Genomic DNA, 18,799 nt, shown 5'->3' on the forward strand with positions numbered 1-18,799 from the left:
GGACGTCAGCACAATAGTCTAGGCAGAGAGGTGGACCATCTGTAATACAGCAAGGGGGTTGGTTGAGACTTCCTTTATTCAGTTATTCGAAATGTGTCTACTGAGCTATTTATTAGTCCCTGGGTACTGTGGGTGCTCCTGCGTATTCAGCCACCTTGTCGATGCTGCAGGATGCGGCCTCATTACCCAGGACCCAAAGCACTTCCAAAAATGAATCCCGAGGAACAGCCGTTTCTCTACTGGAGAAGTGGGCAGCCAGGCGGAAACACGCAGAGAAATAGTTCTCTTTGGGACAGAAGGCGTCAACCTCGTAAGACCTAGCGATCAGCAGAGCTCCCGGAGAATGTTTCCTAATCTAAAGGCCAAAGGCCATGAGTCGGGCTTCAAAGTTGTCTTGTGCATAAAATACCAACGAACTTATACCTGTTTCATCGAGATGGAATAAAATGCGAACACAAAGACTGTAACGGGACGTATTTCTCTAAAGTGCCCTTTTCAGGTAGAAAAACGAGAGCGTTTTCCTGAGTTTGCTAAAAATGGGGTGGGGTAGGGATCAAATATTCACTTTTGGGAAACATGGGCGAACACAGTGGGAACTGTGCTAGAAGTTACGAGCAGAGGAGCCTGGGTGGAGACTCATATTGGCCTTGACCGCCCGTGGAGAGGAACTGGCGGTAATTCCTCCCGTTTTCCGTCAATTTCTTCAAGGGTCGCTCAGAAGCTACGGAAGCAAAGTAGAAAGGAGTGATAGGGTCGGGCTACAGTACCAGCGGAAGGTGATGGCGTTGCATTTAAAAGGGTGGTCACTAAAACCCCTTGTCATGAAACACTGAAGCAGGTGACATTTGAAGTTTCCTTCCGCCGAGTTGTATTTTAAATGAAATTGCAGGGTTCGAAGAAATTTGCCGAGGATCGTAAAGAAGTTAGCAAAGACCGTAGGTTCTTTCCAGCTCCGAGAACTTTTAGGAAACTTCCTTTGGTGACTGGAATAACGTTCGCCTTCAAGCCTCTCATAAGACGCAGGGTGCCCCTCCGTCAGCGGGGCCGGTTAGCTCAGTTGGTTAGAGCGTGGTGCTAATAACGCCAAGGTCGCGGGTTCGATCCCCGTACGGGCCACACGCACTCTTTTAATGTCTATCTCACAGTAACAATTGTGCGCAGTGATATCGAAAGTCACGAGAGAACAAGAAAGTAAATGTATATGTACCCAGTAATCTACGCAGACTCTTAATGCTTACTTCACGGTAACAATTGTGTGCAGTGGTATAGAAAGTCGCAAGAGAACAAGAAAGTAAATACATACGTACTCACTAATCTTGATGGGACGTAGTTCCCTGAATCGTAGGGTTGCGTTTGCAGTTTAGTGTTCCTGCAAGAGCAGATGATGAAGAGAGCTGACATTCCAGAAGGAAATTGAAATCCGGGAGGAACGTGAAAAACAGAGGCGAAAACACGGAAATAAAGACCTGGGCTTTTCATTCTTTTACGGTTTCCAAAGTGTACATATCCTTCTCTATCATGACTAACTCCTGATACGGGCTTTCTTAACTGTGCATCTGCTTACTTCCTGCAGACCAGTCCTTGGCTTGTGCAGGGTAAAAAAGCCTCTCAAGAACTCCCATTTTTCATTTCTATTTCCGCTCTTTTAGCTTCCCACACTCAATTCTAGAGATACTGGACTTAAGGAAATGTCCCACAGAACGCTGAGCCTTTCACCTCCTCTTTGCTGGTCTCACGGCTTTGTTAGACACAACACCATCTTCTGGGAAATGTCTTCCCTGACACCTCTCCTAGTTTTCTGAGTTTGGGTTGCCTTCCTCCTAGCACTCACGGAGATCCAGGTACAATTTGTTTTGTGGCATTCACCACGTTGTGATTGTCTGTTGCTTGGCCATGTTCTCCGTGAGATCATAAGCTTCTTGGGGGTAGGATGCTTATTGCTAAACACTTTTAAAAGTCTGCATGAATCAATGAAGAGTGAGGGATATGTGTGCAGGCAGGATGGAAAGAGTGTCTTGTGGTCCACATGGGCTTCACGGGTCTGTAGAATTCATGCTATCTCAACACGGTGCATTTTGATCTGAAGAACAATAGGCTACACTATATGGTGCTTGGTTCCATTTCGCTGAATGTACTTCTAAGGCTCTGAGTGGCTCTATATGCCCCTAGGATTGGATAGTGGTAAAGGACAGAGCATGCGCAATAGATCCAAAGTCAGGAAAGGTCTGAAATGTCTTAACTTTGCTGAGGCTGAGAGACAGGAATGAACCCCTTTCCGCGTTGGGAATTTCTACTCCACTGATCCATAGCGAATAAAACAGTGAGCCAATGCACCGCAAACCCGTATTTTCTACTACACTAATGTGATTGGCTTTGAGGTTTTCAAAATTCAAGTAATCGGCATGATTTAGAACTAATGTTTACAAAACTATAATTTGGGAAGTCCTTAGCTGTAAGCAGACACACAAACACAGAATAAAGAGAGCGATATGTCCTTTACTTCAGTGTCATTTATAACACTGGAGTAATAATACTTGGAGAAGCTGAAAAACTGTATTGACCGACTTACGTAAAAATTAATAAACATTCAGTATAATTTCTGGCACAGAGTGCTGTAAAAGTCCTTGTATGTGGAATATTGTTCACCTTTAAGGAAAATGCTTTCAAGGTCTGAGGAGAGAGATTAACGCATTTCTGTTGCTACTGGCTGTTTTGCTCATTTAGTTGTAGCAACAAGCTTCTGTGAACATAAAAATGAAATAACGCTTAAAAAAATAAAATAGATGGTGGGGGAACACAATAGGGATGTATAGTAAGGTATGATTTTCTAGGCAAAATTTGATTGGTACAAAAGAATGTAGTAAAGGATTTGTGCCTGAATCTTTTTAGTATTCCCTTTGAAGCTTCTTTAGCTTATATTCCAAGGCCTCAATTGTCTTCCTTCTCCCAACAGGATTGCTTCTCTGTACCACGAACATTCTGGTCAGATTCTCCGCTTGAGCATCTTGACCTCTTGAGCACTCATCTTTGTACTGAGACCCCGATAGATGCCCAAATGATGCCCTTCCGTAGGAGGGTTTCTTGCTTTGCCCAAAGAGCAATCAATTTTTCAAGCAATTTAGGGCTCTTTCCTCACCCACCGTCTGTGGAAGCCTTAGAGGGAAGCCTGTTCTTCCCAGGAGAAGAATCCTGGTGGGTTCTAACCTCAGCCTGTAAGTCCACTAAGCAAGCTCCTACTGAACACCGATGATGCAAGCTCAATCCAAGAGGCCAGCACTCCACAGGGGGAAGGCAACCAAAGCAGTAGCTAATGCTTACTGAGCAGTTCTTACTGATCAGATCCATCTCTAGGTGCTGCGATCCAGCCAGTGAATCCCAGAGTCCTCATTTCCCATGTGAAGAAAGATGATTGAAGGAGGAAGCAGGAGTGGGGAGTGGGGAAGGGGATGGGGAGTGGGTAAAGGATGTCTTCAAGGTGACAACTTCTCAGATTCCGCTCCTAAAAGCTTCTGAATGGGCCACCTCCACACTCCCAAGTCCCTTACCGCCTACGGATTCCTTCCCAGTAGACACTGTCATATAACATCTTATGTATTTTTCTTGTTTGCTTCTGCTCTGTTTCTCCCCTCACTCCTATCCACTAGAAGGTAGTTTCACAAAGGTGGGAATATATGTGTTTTTTCACTGTTAAACGGCTGTACCCCAAACAGTCTCTTAACAAGATATGTGCTCGAGAAATACACGTAGGTTAAAAGAAATGACTTCACCCACTCACCTCATAATTACAATTAGGTAACCTTGAGAGCAGGAATTTGGATGAAAAAGTTCCTGTTTCTTCCATCAGCTAGCGAGAAAGACCAATTATATGATATAGCTTGCAGTTTCTTGTGTCATCTATATCCCTTTACCGCTCATTTTACACTGACAAGCCAAAAAAAAAAAAAAAAAAAAAAACCCAAAAAACAAAGAAAACCTAAATCACTTTTCCATTCTAAGCTAACATTGAGTCAGTCTTCAAATTGCTGTCTCATAGCATTTGCATTTCATTATTTAGTGCACCCATTTTGTTTCCCTCAACCAAAATAGCAGCAAAAACTGTATGCCCTCTGATGTTCAAACTCAAAACCTTTAGATTTTGAGATTGATGTGTGGCCTGCTGCAGAAAGAAGGCAGTTCTCGCCTAAGAGTTGACATCCCACATGTTATTTCCCAAGCACTGCTGCTTTATCAGTTCCTAACTTTCAAAGAACACAATCAATGGTGCTTGGAAATCACTCTTTATCAGCCAATCCAATCCTGCAACCAAAGAATTTTTTCCTCAGGACAGGCGGAATCTACCCATTTCTAGTATTCACCTAACAATACAACCATCCTGAGGCAAGGGGCCAGGAACAATTGCACCTGTTTTGCTGACTTTTTCCCTCTTGTGGCCCAGTCATCTGGCTTCTCCCTCCTTCAGAGATCTTAGTCACTCTTTACACCTCCCACGGTCTCCTTTTTTGAAAAGACACACAGGACATGTTCAGTCCATAATAGTTCACTGACTGACCAACTGAATGAACGAAGGAATGAAAAAATAGTCTTTAAAGGTGTCTCCTGTCCATACTACTTTGTCTTACTCTCTATCTCCACTTGCATCTACATGACTGGAGACAATCCTGCTACAAAAAGCGTAAAGCAAATCATGTATGCCATTCATTATACTGAGAGATTTATTGAGTTTACTTCATATAGTCCAATGGAACTTCACCAACAAAATTATGTGTCCTAATCTGCACTTTCTAGAAGTAATGGAACCTCAGATAAGTTTCGTTTCTAAGGTGCCAGAGCTGCTAAGTGTCAAAGCTTGAACGGAGAAGATGTTTTAGATTTTAAAACGTGATTCTTTCTCTGCTCCAGTTCACAATCTTACTGCCTACTCCTCTCCACAGCACCGCATTCATTCACACACCAAATATCTCGTTCCCCAAATCCCCTTAACTTACCTTTTGGGCTTCGTTTCCAAGTCAACTTTTGACACATTTTTCTCCTTCAAACACCACATTCAGTGATTTGTCAAAGAGTAAACATTATTCCCGCAAAACATTTTTGAATCTGTCAATTCCTTTCCGTTGATTCAGTACGCATTCACAGGGAAGATGCTCTGTGCCAGACACTGTTGTAAGTTCAGGAGATTCTAAAGATTCAAGCAGCCCAGTCCTCAAGAGAAGGCAGGATAAATATGGACAAGGGAAGATACCATTTCAGTCTCCGTGTCATTTACAGCTAAATAACGCTTTCAAAAATGTCAGTTTCAATATATCTCTCTTTTGCACTCTGAACATTCCTGATTTCCTAGTTATAACATGATCCTGCTTTTCTTTGATTTTTTTTCCTCTTCTTTCTACCCAAATTGTGATTTTGCTTTAGAAAGTTGATTGATTAGATCCATTGCTGGATGAGTGTTGTTCAGTTCTCAAATGTGTTTACTGGTTTATTATCTGCTGGATCTATCAATTACTGAGAGAGGAGAGTTAACGTCTGCAAATGTAATTGGATTTTTCTGTTTTTATCTGGATTATCCAATTTTGCTCATGAGTTTTGAAGCCCTGTGTCCTTATATGCATTTGGGACATTATTTCTCTGGTGTGTTGACACCTCTAATTATGTAACAGCTTTATCCCTGGAAGTTTTCTACAGTTTAAAATCTGGTTTGTCTGATTTGAATATATCCACCACAGCTTTCTTTGAGTAATGCCTAAATGACATGCCTTTTCGCATTCTTTACTTTCAATATGCTATGTAACTTTTAATGTCATATATAAGCATATTACTAGTGACTTTCCTATAGTCAGCATATTCATTTATAACACATTCTGACAATTTCTGGTTTTCAACTCATGGGTTTAGATCATTTACATTTAATGTTTTTATACATAAGTTTTTAGATAGATCCACTGTTTTTCTTTTTGAGGTGGAGTCTTGCTGTTGTCACCCAGGCTGGAGTGCAATGGCACAATCTCCCCTCACTGCAACCTGCGCATCCCAGGTTCAAGTGATTCTCCTGTCTCAGCCTCCCGAGTAGTTGGGATTACAGGCACCCGGCCCCATGCCTGGCTAATTTTTTTGTATTCTTAGTAGAGACGGGGTTTCACCACGTTGGCCAGGCTGGTCTCAATCTCCTGACCTCAGGTGATCCACCTGCCTCGGCCTCCCAAAGTGCTGTTATTACAGGCGTGAGCCACCGCGCCCATAGATCTACTTTTCAATGCTCTATTAATCATTTGTTCCCCTTGTCTCAATTCTTGTATGTTCTTGTTCCTAGTTTATTTCAGTTTATTTAAATCTGGTTCGTAAGTGGTCTAGGGATCACCATCCCAGGGGTCTAGGGATCGCCATAATGGCGCAATCTTGGCGCACTGCAACCTCTGCCTCCCGGGTTCAAGTGATTCTCCTGCCTCAGCCTCCCAAGTAGCTACGACTACAGGTGCCTGGCTAATTTTTGAATTTTTAGTACAGATGGGGTTCCACCATGTTGGCCAGGCTGGTCTCAAACTCCTGACCTCAGGTGATCCGCCTGCATTGGGCTCCCAAAGTGCTGGGATTACAGGTGTGAGCCACCGCGCCCGGCCTGGGCTTAACTTTTACATTTTATTTTATTTTAAGACAGGGTCTCACTTTATTGCCAGGGCACCGCTGCGATCTCTGTTCACTGCAACCTCCGCCTCCCGGGTCAAGCGATCCTCCCACCTCAGCCTCCTGAGTAGCTGGAACTACAGATGCATACCACCACACCCGGCTGATTTTTGTATTTTTTTTGTAGAGACAGGGTTTCACTGTGTTGCCCAGGCTGGTCTCAAACTCCTGGCGTCAAGGGATCCGCCCATCTTGGCCTCCCAAAGGGCTGGGATTACAGTAATGAGCCACCACGTGTGGCCTTGGGCTTACCTTTCTAGTCAACCTTGATTCATTGTCTTCCTTCAAACACCACATTCGATGATTTGCCAAATAACGGACACTATTCTTGCACAACTCTTTTGAATCTATCAATCACTATCCACTCATTTAATACATCTTCACTGGGGAGATGCTCTGTGCCAGACACTGTAGTAGGGTCAGGTAATTCAGAGGAAGTATAGACACCCCAGACCTCAAAAGAAGACAAGATAAATACAGACAACGGAAGATCCACCTCCAGATTCACCATCGTCAGTCTTTCTGTCATTTCCAGCTAAATAACACCTTCAAAAATGTTTCAAAATAACTAAGTCACTATTTCCAACTCTTTCAGTAATAGCACCCTTCTGTGTGCTGGACCACTCTTAATTTCCTGGTTATAACATGATCTTACTTTTCTTTTAATTTTTGTCTTTGCTTTCTGGCTAAATTTTTATTTTGCGTTATGAAGTTGATTAGATCCATTGGTGGATGGTGTGGTTCAGTTCTCCAACATGTTTGTCGATTTGTTGTCTACTAAGTCTACCAATTACTGAGAGAGGAGTTTTAGTGTCTTCAACTTTAATTGGATGTTGCTATTTTTACCTGGCTTATCTAATTTTGTTTATGTGTTTTGAAAATCTGTGTCCTCATATACATTTGGAACAGTATTACCCGGAGAATGGACAATCATAGTTATTTAGCAGCCCTCATTATTCCTGAAAAGTTTCTCGGCTTTCAAATCTACTTTGTCCGATTTTAATGTAAACATCACAGCTGTCTTTGATTAATGCTTGCATGAGGTATCTTTTCCACTCTTTTCCTTCAATCTGCTATATAACTTTTATTCTTATATATAAGTGTACTGTAGGTGGCTTTCTTATAGTCAGCATATTTATTTTTAATACATTCTGATGATCTCTAGTTTTTAATGAAGTACTTAGATCCTTTACATGTAATGCTATTAGAGATAAGTTTTTAGATAGGTCTGCTATTTAATAATTTATTAACCTTTGTTCCCTCCATTTTAATTCTTCTATGTTCCCCTTTCTGTCTTGTTTTGGTTTATTTAAATCTGGTTAGTAAGTGGTCTAGGGATTACCATACACATATGTAACTTTTCACAACATACTTAGAAGCAATATTTTACCACTCAAGTTGAATATAGAAACTTCATCGAGAGTTAGGCCCATTACACTTACCCTTTTATCTTATTTATGTAGTATGTCTACATACAATGACAACTGTTTCTGATAGAGTTACAATTTTCGCTTTCAATCACCAAACATACCTTAAGGAACTCCAGAGAAGAATAAGAGTCTGTTATGTCTACCCAGACATTTTCTATTTCTGCTTTTGTTCCTTCATTGATGACGTTCTAAGTTTCCTTCTGGTATCACTTTTCTCATCTCAAATCTTTGCTAATTATTTTCTAGCATTCTCGCTAAGAATGAGAATGGATTTACTCACCTTCCAATGAGAATGCATTTATTTGCCTTTATGTCTGAAAGATACTTTTGCTCCGCATAGTATTCTGGGTTGATAGGTCTTTTTCTTTTGTTACTTACTAAATACTATGACTTTTTTTTTCTGGCCCCTGTGGTTCCTGAAGAGAAATCTACACTCATTCACATGGTAGTTTCTTTTCCATTTTCCTTTGACCACTTTCAAGATTGTTTTGTGCTTTCCTCGTTTTCAGCAGTTTGATTATGATATGTTTTGCAATGGGTTTCTTTGGGTTTGTCCTGCTTGACCTTTGCCGAACTTTAAAAACCTGGTTTATATCTTTTGACAAATTGGATACATTTTCAGCCATTAATTCTTCAAAGTTCTATCCCACAAAGTCCTCTTTGTCCTCTTCTTTTCAGATTACAATAATGTGAATGTTACATTTGTTGTTTTTATTTGTCCCTGAGGCTCTGTTCATTTACAAAAATCCTCCTTTCTCTCTATCATTCAGATTATGTAGGTATTCTTGTTCTGTTTTCAAGTTCGTTGGCTTTTTCTTAGCATCTGCATTCTGTTATTGAGATCATCCAGTTAAGCTTTTTATTTCCCCTAAGAGTTTTGGTTAATACATTTTTTTAATTCTTAAGTTTAAAATTGGTTTTATATTTTCCAGATATTTGCTGACACTTTCCAACGTTCCATTCACTTCACGAATGTTATCCCCTAATTCTAGGAGCATTGTTATCATGACTGCTCTAATGTATGCGTCAGATGATTTTGACATCTGTGTCCTCTCAGTATAGTTATTCGAGGAGTCTCTTTGCCATGTGAATTAAGATCTCCCTGATTTTTCATAATGCTGAATATTTTGGGGCTTGTAACCTGGACTTCTTTGGATTATGTGATGAGACGCTGTGTTTTGTTGAAATCTTAAGAATAATATTGCTATTTTTGTTTTTGCAGACACAAAAATTGCCTTGTATTCAAGTTCCAAGTACCAACCAGCCTTCCATGTGTTGTTGTTTCAAAGATAACTCTATTTGCAAAGCCTTTGCACTGCTGTTCCGAGATCTCCGGAATGTGTGCAACCCAGTGGTCAGTGAGGACTGGAAAGTTGGCCATTGCGCAGTTCAGCTCTCAGGCTCCTTTTTGGTAAGTTGTTTGGGATTAGAGCCACTTATTCACAGCTGGCAGGTGCGTCCACAGGCTCATAAACAACTTTATGGGTTTGCTTTCTATAGTATCTGTCCAGGCACATTCTAGTTACTTGACACATCCTGGTTTCAGTCCCCTGACCAGAAAGCCGGGGCGGTATTTACCCAGGTGGCGCTGCCCTGCACTTTTCACAATTGTCTCACATTTAGGACCAAGCTGCAGGCAGAAACAGGGAGAAAAGAACAGGTGTATATGTCCCTTGGCTTCACAGCTCCTTGAAGAAACAGAAAATGAATTACACAGTAGATCTACACTATACTGAATGCCAGGAGGGAGCCGTCACCAGCCCTGTATTGTTGCTGCTCCTATGTCTTGAACCAAAGCAGCATCCTCCTCTCAGACACTAACTTGGGTTTGGAGATCTGAGTTTTTGGAGACCCAAGGTCCGAATAATAAAGCTTGGAGAATGTGGGCATCGATCCCACTACCTCTTGCATGCTAAGCAAGCGCTCTACCACTTGAGCTAACTCCCCACATCAGGGGAGCTTTATTTATCCTTAGTGGGTGGCATGGAACACAGGTGATTTCAGGGACTTCAGCGCAAAAGCAGGACTCTACTAAGAGCAGATCTCATTGATGGCCCAGGGCAAGGCCCAGTGGCTACTCATTCTCTGCAAAGAAGGAGAAAAGGGAACAAGGACAAAATCACAAAGGGAAAACACGTGCTTCCAAAATGCCAAGTTTAGGATATTCCGGGAATATCCTAAACCTAGAAAAAGGCACATCCCAGCAAAGGAGGACTTGCCTAGACCTGCCCAGCTAAGGTGTCACAGATTTTTAAAAAACGATTAAATGATAAAAAATAATTAAATGATTTTATGTGTGTGCGTGTGTGTGTGTGTGTGTGTGTGTGTGTGTGTTTATAAAAGTGGGATGGCATTATCACTTGTTCCTTGTAGCTGAGACTGTCTGGGGGTTGTGAGAGGGTACGCATTTCTGGAAGGCAGAAAGCTCCTGTTGTTTTCATAACTAGGCCCTTTCACGAATGAGGCCAGTGTGCTGACCACTCCCCTAGGAAACCCCTGAAGAGTGCTTCTTTCACTTACATCTGAGATATGGGTTGCCTCCTTGCATGTACAAGTTACGTGTCCAACTACACGTCAGAACAACAACAACAAAATTACAGAGCAGAGCCATGAAGAATAAGAGACAAGATCATATCAGAGTGTAAGAATATGTAAAATATCAGAGTGTAAGAATCAAAATTGAGCTATGCAGAGAAGGAGTGGACATACGTTGGAGAAAACCGGGCTGTTTTTAGGAATTCCTGTGGGAAGAAATAAATCTGTTCGATTTAAGTGGAGTGTGTGTGTGTGTGTGTGTGTGTGTGTGAGGAGAGAGAGAGAGAGAAATACACATGGAGGGAAGCAGTGATTGAAAAGCCTGGTCCCTTAGAAATATGTTGGGAGAGTTTTATGAAAACTTAAGATAAATTGAAAAAATCCCAGGCAAAATGCTTAAATAATTAAAGCAACATGTTAGAGAAAGATATTTAGTTTTGAATGTCTGAGCTCGAACATGAGAAAACAGGAACTGGGGAGAAAGAGAAAGAAGTCATAAAGATATTAAAGGATTGAGATTTATCTACATTTATCGTGTCAGCTCCTGAGGTGGACAGCAGGAGTCTTTCCGCAGCGTCAGGGCCCATCACACTTCAGGGTGCAGAAACATCCTGCATAAATAGTGTAGCACGGATGATGACAGAGGTGAATGAAAATGAAGAAAAAGATTCTGGGGACGTTGTGCAGGAAGGATCTACAGTATTTGTCAAGACATTGGGTGGAGAGATTTGAGGGAGAGGAGACAAAGGCACTGGGAAGTTTGACCTAGTGTAGTAGACACAAAAGAGATTCTGAATTAATATCTGATGAATGAATCCACTCATTCATTTGTATTTGTTACGTGAATGAATGTTACAGGAATGCCCTGGTGTGGAGAAAACAGATGGTGAGACTATGTGCTAGGGTAAAGCAAGAGCTCAAGTTTTTTTGTTTTTGTTTTTTAATTTAGAAAGAAATCTGCTTTTCATATCTGGTTTTCCTGTTTAAAACTACATAATTTGAGGAAAATGGTTGAACTCCTCTGAGCTTTAGTGTCATCTACAAAATTTGGATAATGTTACTGAGGGAAACTGAAAAGACACATCAACCAACTTATATAAAGAATAATAAACATTCACTTCCATTTCTAATGCGTGGTGCTGAAAAGTCCTTGTATGTGGAATGTTGTTCACCTTGAAGGAACCTGCTCTCAAGAGCTGATGAGGGACTATTTTAGTGCAGCTCTGTTGTCACCGGCTGTTGTGCTCATTTAGTTGGCACCAAGAAGTCTCTGTGAACATAAAATAAAATAAAGATTGCAGAAGAATAGAGTACAAACACATCGTAAGGTGAGATTTGCACCACAGAATATAGTAAAGGATTTGTGCCTGATTCTTTTTGCATTCTCTTTGAATCATTTTTAGCCTTTATTCTACGTCCCCCATTATCGTCATCCTTCTTCCAACAAGATTGTTTCTCTTCACCATGGATATTCTGGTCAGACTGTCTGCTTAACCATCTTGACCTCCTGAGCACTCTGTTTGTACTGAGACCCTGATTTATGTTCAAACGATGCTCTTCCATAGCAGGGCTTCCTGCTTTGCCCAAAGAGCATTCAATTTTTCAAGCCATTTAGGGCTCTTTCCTCACCCAGTATCTATGTGAAACCTTAGAGGGAAGCCTATTCTTTTCAGGAAGAGAACCCTACTGAGTTCTAACCTCAATCTGTAAATCTGCTGGGGTAACTGGGATTAGCTCAGATTAACAACTGGGGTTAGCTCAGCTACTCCAGAGCTTACTCTCTGAGAACGGATGGTGCTGCTACTTCCCATGAAGGCTGAATAAAAAGAGGCATCTTCAGGCAGGCGAAAGCGCTATGGTAGTTGCTGGCAGATTCCTTCTGACCGTTGGCTATCTCTCTGACCTGATGGGTGAAGGGTGACAAAAATTGGAGACTTGAAAAACAGGCAAAAAAAAAAAAAAAAAAAAAACTCAAAGAAATTTTAAGAGAACCATGCACAAATTCTTAGATTCTTTTATCCAAATCCTTTGTGTCTGGAAAATAATACCTTACTATATATCTGTATTCTATTCCTCCATAGTTTATTTTATTTTATTGTATTTCAATGTTCACAAGAAGCTGGATGCTAGCTACCAAATGAGCAAATCAGCCATGACAACAGAACTTCACCAAAACCTCTCATCAGATATTGATACAGTCAAGGCCCTCATGAATGCCTATGATACAAATTCAGTGGGAGAGGCCAGAATTCCACAGGGAGAAAGCAACAAAAGCAGTAGCTAACACTTGCTGAGCAGTTCCTACTGCCCAGATCCACCTCTAGGTGCTGAGAACCAGCCAGAGAATCCCACAGTCCTCATTTTTCATATGAAGAAGCATGCGAGGGATTGACCACCCCAGTCCTCATGTATCATCAGTTTTCCAAGGAAGCCAAGTAGCCTTCTGTGCAAAAAGCTCTCCTAACCCCCGGTTGCCTTGATGGTAAAAGTACTCTGACGACAGTGTTAGAAAAACATGAGCACAGGTGTCCCGGCAAGATGACTAGAAGAAGGCGAGGCTAAAGTTGTCAAGGTGACAGAGTCCCTGATTGTCCTCCTGAAAGCTGAATGTGCCACCTCCACATTCCCAAACACTTTACTGCCTAGCGATTCCCTCACAGTAGACATCGTCAAATCACTTCTTACGTATTTTGTGTTGTTTCCTGTCTGTTTCTCCCCACTCCTCCCAGGTAGGATGTAGTTTCACAATGGGAGGAATATTTGTGTTGTATACACTTTCTCCCCACTCCTCTCAACTAGGACATAGTTTCACAAAGGTGGGAATGTTTGCGTTGTATTCACTCTTGACCCAAAACAGCTTCTTAACAAGATACGTGTTCAAGAAATATTTGTTGGATGATGAAAAGAATAAATGACTTCACCAATCCACCCAATAATTACTGTTAGATGAACCTGAGAGCGGGAAGTTGGAAGAGAAATTTCCCCTGCTTCCTGTGTCAGCTAGAAAGACCAATGATATGACATAGCTTGTAGTTTCTGGTGTAATCTACTCTTCTGTTTTCACCACTCATTTTACTCCAACCAGTGGAAAGTCGAAGAAACAAGAAAACTTAAATAATCTTTCCATTTTCTATGAATATCGGGTCAGTCTTCAAATCCTTATCTGGTACAGCATTTATGTTCTGATATTTAGTGTATGGAACTAATATACTAAAACAATGCCCTCTCTGAGACTTGAACTCAGGACCTTCAGATTCTGAGACTGACGCACTGCCAGCTGCGCTAAGAGGGCCCCCGTTTATAATTTTGCAACATCCAATTTATCAAAGTTCATTTCCCACCCGCTTTACGGTTTCAGCTTTTAAAAACCACAATCAATTCTACTTGAAAGTTACTCTGTATCAATCCATGCCTCACTAGGAAGATTCCACACCCAAGACCAGAGGGGTCTACGCCTTTCCAGTATTTCATAGGACCGTCTGGGTTCTGCGTTACCAGGATCAATTGTACCTGTCTTTTGCTACTCTTTTTCCCTCTTGCAGCCCAGTGATACGGCTTTTCCTTCCCTCAGAGATCTTAGTCACTCTTACACTTTCCATGGTCTCCTCTGTTGAAAAAAGACACGAGGTTCTCAGTTCATGATAGTTCACTGACCACCTGGAGAAGTGAATGAAGAAATGGTCATCAAACATGTCTCTTGACCATACTACTGTCTTCCTTCATATCTCCACTTGCATCTGCACGACTGAAGACATTGCCGCTACAAAAAGCACAAACCGCTTATAATAGTACCCTCCTTGTTTTTTACCCCTTTGTTTTTTCCTGTGTGCTATTAATTATACTACGAGATTTATTACATTTACGTGGTCCAATTGAATTTCGCTAACGAAACCATGTGCCCTAATGTGCGCTTTCTAGATGTAATGGATTCTCAGATAATTATTGTTTCTCAGGTGCCACAGATGCTAGGTGGCAAACCCTGAACTGAGAAGTAGATTTAGTTTAGATTCCAAAATGGGAGTCTTTTCTCTGCTCCTGTTCATTATCTCTCTGCCTGTTTTTCTCCACAGTAGTCCACAGTAGTCCATTCATGCATACACCAAATTCTCAACCTCCTCCTGGGCCTAGACTTCCAAGTCATCTTTGACTCATTGTCCTCCTTCAAACACCACATTCAATGATTTGCCAAATACTGAAAATTATTCTTGCACATCTCTTTTGAATTTGTCAGACAGAAAGCCAGAGTCAGGGAATGAAGGATTTGGCACAAACTCAATTCTTAGAAAAAAGTCCCACAGGCAGATCAGGAATAGGGTGTATGTGGCAGCAGGCAGTGAACTGTGGTTATTTCCATCTGCCTTGGGCCTCACCATTGCAGTACCCTGTCTACTATTTAATGTAATAACATCCTGGGAAAATTCCTCTGGATAACCTCCTATATTACAAACAGAACAAATGAGGACATTTTTCAGGGTCACACATGAAACCTGGTAGATTTTTTTTTTCTCTAAGCGGACAATGAGCTGGACATTGACCTAATCTTGCGGTAAATGCTCAGCAGAACATGCTGTAAAGCAGTTCCTTCCTCATCAATCCTCAGAATCTGGTGAGGGTGAGCTAAAGGGGAAGGGCAGGAAGGTCATGATCCACATTGAGCTGAGCAGAGGGACCGTCCCTGCATTTCACCTCAGGAAAAGTCTGCAAGGAACTGAGATGAAGCTCTGATACAAGGGTCCTCTGGAAATGGAGTGACCTTGATTGCTCGGGACTTTGGTGTGCAGTCTCAAGGCTTGAGAGAAAAAGAACATTTTCATATTTGGCTCTGCTGTCAGTCTGGTAACTGGGGTCCTCCATTGGCTCGTCTTCTGGCTGCCCACAGAGGCCCAGACCCCAGCTGTAGGCCTCTGCACTCTACCAGTCTTGCTCCAGACCCAGAACAGTGGACTCATTTTCATCACTGAGGCCACAACTCAAATGTCACTGTCTCAGAGAGTCCTTCTTTGACCTCTCTGGCTGAATCAATGTCCTGCCTCTCTCTCCATCTTTTAAATAAAATTTTTAATAAATTGGAAAGCATCTTAAATTATTTTTTATTTTCAATCTCTCCCCTGGAATATAAGTTTCTTGAAAAGCTGACAATCTAGATCTCCCAGTTGATGCCCAGTGTCTACAGTTATAATGATACTTTCTTGTATTTTCCTGTTCAGAAATCAATGACATGCAGAGGGAAAGCTTTCTCCTGTGTGTTTTCTTTCATAGGGTAAGTTCAAAAAGAATTCTTAAACCAAGATAAGATGGCAAGCTGTGAGCTTTTCTGGAATGAGCAACATAATTGGTCACAGGTGAAAAGAAGCAAGATCAATCTACCCATGAAGATTTCGCAGTTATTTCTACTTTGTAATCCTAAAGTATGCCCTTTTGAGCTCTTACTGGTTTGAGGAAAAGGCAATTGGCATGACAAATTTGTAATAAATAGATGTCATCAGCTTTTCCCAGTGGCCTGCCATGATCATACAGTGGTTAGTATTCTGCATTGTGGCTGCCACATCCATGGGAATCTGAATATGACAGTCTGAAATCTACTTCTTTGTTTTTTTTCAATCCCAGAAACGGATTCTAAGGCTTTAATGTGGAGGTAGGTTTTGTGTTATTTAGATGTAGAAAGAAAACCTTCTTTGACTCCTTTCTAGGCACTGATTATCAAACCAGACAAGAATGATAAAGCATGGATTTTTACAATCCATTATCCTTCAGCTTCCCTTTCTTTTCTATCTCCACTCAAGGCAGTATCCACAGTTACATTTAAAAATGAGGAGCTATCCAGACACCTTGCTCAAAGGTATTGGCAAAGTCTCAGAAGAATAAAACAACAGGTTTTGAAGCTGAATTAACAATGATTTTGTTTTCTGAGAGTGTGCATAGGATTGAATTCCAGGAGTAAAGCTGGAAGACAGGCCAGGTTTTTACGAAGCGCTTTGAATGTCAGGATAAAATGTCTAAGCACTATAAGCAAAGTTTGCTGGTAAATGAATTTAGGACAGACTGTAACTGAATTTGCATTTCAGTATCATTCCATTAGGGCACAGAGTTGAGAGTTGAGTGCAAAGATCATGAGGAAGGTCACAGCATTACCACAATGGTCTAGGCAGAGAAAGTATACATCTTTAACAGGGCAGGGTCAGAGCGTTACCACAATGGTCTAGGCAGAGAAAGTATACATCTTTAACAGGGCAGGGCAATGGAGTGAGACACCTTCATTCATTCAACGAATCTTTATGTGGGGGCATAAGGCATGCCCCTAGGTTCCAGGGACGCTGAGTGACTGAGGATTCAGCCACTGAATGGTTGCTAGATGGCATTGACCCATGGGTCACGAATATGAGACTCTTTCAAAATTTAATCTCATGTGAAATTATATGGGGAGATTCCAAGGAACCACTGTTTCTCTACATGGAGAAATAACATTCTGTAAAACAGTATATGGTACACAGGAAGAGAAATTAAGTCTAAGTTTTGAAGTTGAATGTGACAACCTCATCTGTTGATTGACTGGGGGAATTGGTAGAACTTTCCTTTCTTAATCTGAAGATCCTGGTGTGGGGGTTTAAAGCAAGTTCATTTTTCTGTGCATAAAATGTCAGTTCACTTATCTGATTAACGAGAATATGAATCCAATCAACACAGATGTTAAGCAAACATATACAGTCCCTGATTTAGGATGGTTCAACTTACAATTTTTCAATGTTACAATGGTGCAAATGTGATATGCATACAGTGGAAACCCTACATCAAATTTTACATTTTAATGTTTTCTTGGACTAGTGATATGTGGTATGATCCTCTCTTTTGATGCTGGGTAGCGGTAGTAAGTCACAGCTTCCAGTCAGCCACGTGATCATAAAGGTAAAAAACTGATACGCTACAGTGTAATGTGTTGCCAGATGATTTTGCCCAAATGTAGGCCAAAGTGCTCTGGGCACACTTAAAGTAGGCTAGGCTAAGGTATGATGTTTGACTAGGTGTATTAAATGCATTTTCAATTTATGATGCATTTATTGGAATGTAACCTCTCTGTAAATTATGGAGCATCTGTACTTCCATAATTCCTTTTATAAAAGCAGGTTGGATCTGCAACCAGAAGTTGGTGCAAATTTCAGGAGAATCAGAGTATTTCCCTTTTGGAAAAATCGGTAGAGTTAAAAGTTGGAACTGGGAGAGAATCCAGGAGCAGAGAGGCTGAATGTGTGCTTCTTTGCCTTTGCACCTTTGCAACTTTGCTCAACCTGATAGGTTGGGAAAAGGAGGAAATTTTATCTTCAGTCAGCCTCTGAGGATCATCAAAGTACTATGGAGACAAAGCAGGAAGAAGGTCTAGAGACAGACGAGGATACGGGGGTAGCAGGGTACGTTGCATTGTAACAAGGGTCATCACACTAAGCAGGTGACATCTGAAGTTTCCTACTGTAGAGTTTCATAGAGACCAAAATTTCAGGCTAGATACAAAGAGGAGAAGATAAACTTTTGTCTTAGTAATGAACCTGAGTAGGGGAAAAGTAACTCCGAAGTACGTATTATTATTGACCATTCAGGGAAACGCCTTAGAGATCTGATCAAAGCTGTTAGTATTCTTGTAGTTCAGTTGGTTACCATGGGCTGTCTTCAGCGCCTAGGGAGTAATATTACCTTGTTAGAAATCTCAAGACAAAGTGAAGCATAACTATAACAGGCGATCTTGTACCAATGATTTTGCAAGCAGGAAGAGAATGCGAAAGCAAATTCATAAATACTTTTCTCCTGCGCGCACCCACAGTGCTACTGAAAGTGGTTGTCAGTGACGGGGCAACCTGGGCAGTGGTATTAGTGGCGTCTGTCTTTTGACCCCTGAAGCGTATCTCACCTTCTAAACGTTTAGAAAGAATACGTGAGCTATATTAACCTACAAGGTCACGACAGAGCCAGGAGATAAGGCCCTGTTCAGAGAATCCGGGTCGCCCTCCCTGTCTCCGACTCCTTTTCCGTTTTCTGTCGCCGGAATTATTTCAGCCGCCTCCCGCACGCTTTCAGCGTTGCCCTCATTCGAACAGGATAGAAAAACCCGACCATTCACTGCCTGGGGTTTGTCTCCTGCTTATCTTCTGCGAACTGACCGGCCGGCTGGT

General features: G+C 41.5%; 3 non-coding genes across 3 annotated transcripts; 1 reads left to right on the forward strand and 2 right to left on the reverse strand.

Moving 5' to 3' along the window:
* The first annotated feature begins 1,042 nt into the window (after positions 1–1,042).
* Positions 1,043–1,116, forward strand: TRNAI-AAU. Its single transcript has one exon. It is a non-coding gene; the product is annotated as a tRNA-Ile (tRNA).
* Positions 1,117–9,979: 8,863 nt separating this feature from the next.
* Positions 9,980–10,052, reverse strand: TRNAA-AGC. Its single transcript has one exon. It is a non-coding gene; the product is annotated as a tRNA-Ala (tRNA).
* A 3,807-nt stretch (positions 10,053–13,859) lies between these two features.
* Positions 13,860–13,932, reverse strand: TRNAL-CAG. The gene has a single exon. It is a non-coding gene; the product is annotated as a tRNA-Leu (tRNA).
* Between the last annotated feature and the right edge of the window lie 4,867 nt (positions 13,933–18,799).

Source organism: Theropithecus gelada, chromosome 4 (assembly GCF_003255815.1).
Source record: "Theropithecus gelada isolate Dixy chromosome 4, Tgel_1.0, whole genome shotgun sequence".
NCBI lineage: Eukaryota > Metazoa > Chordata > Mammalia > Primates > Cercopithecidae > Theropithecus > Theropithecus gelada.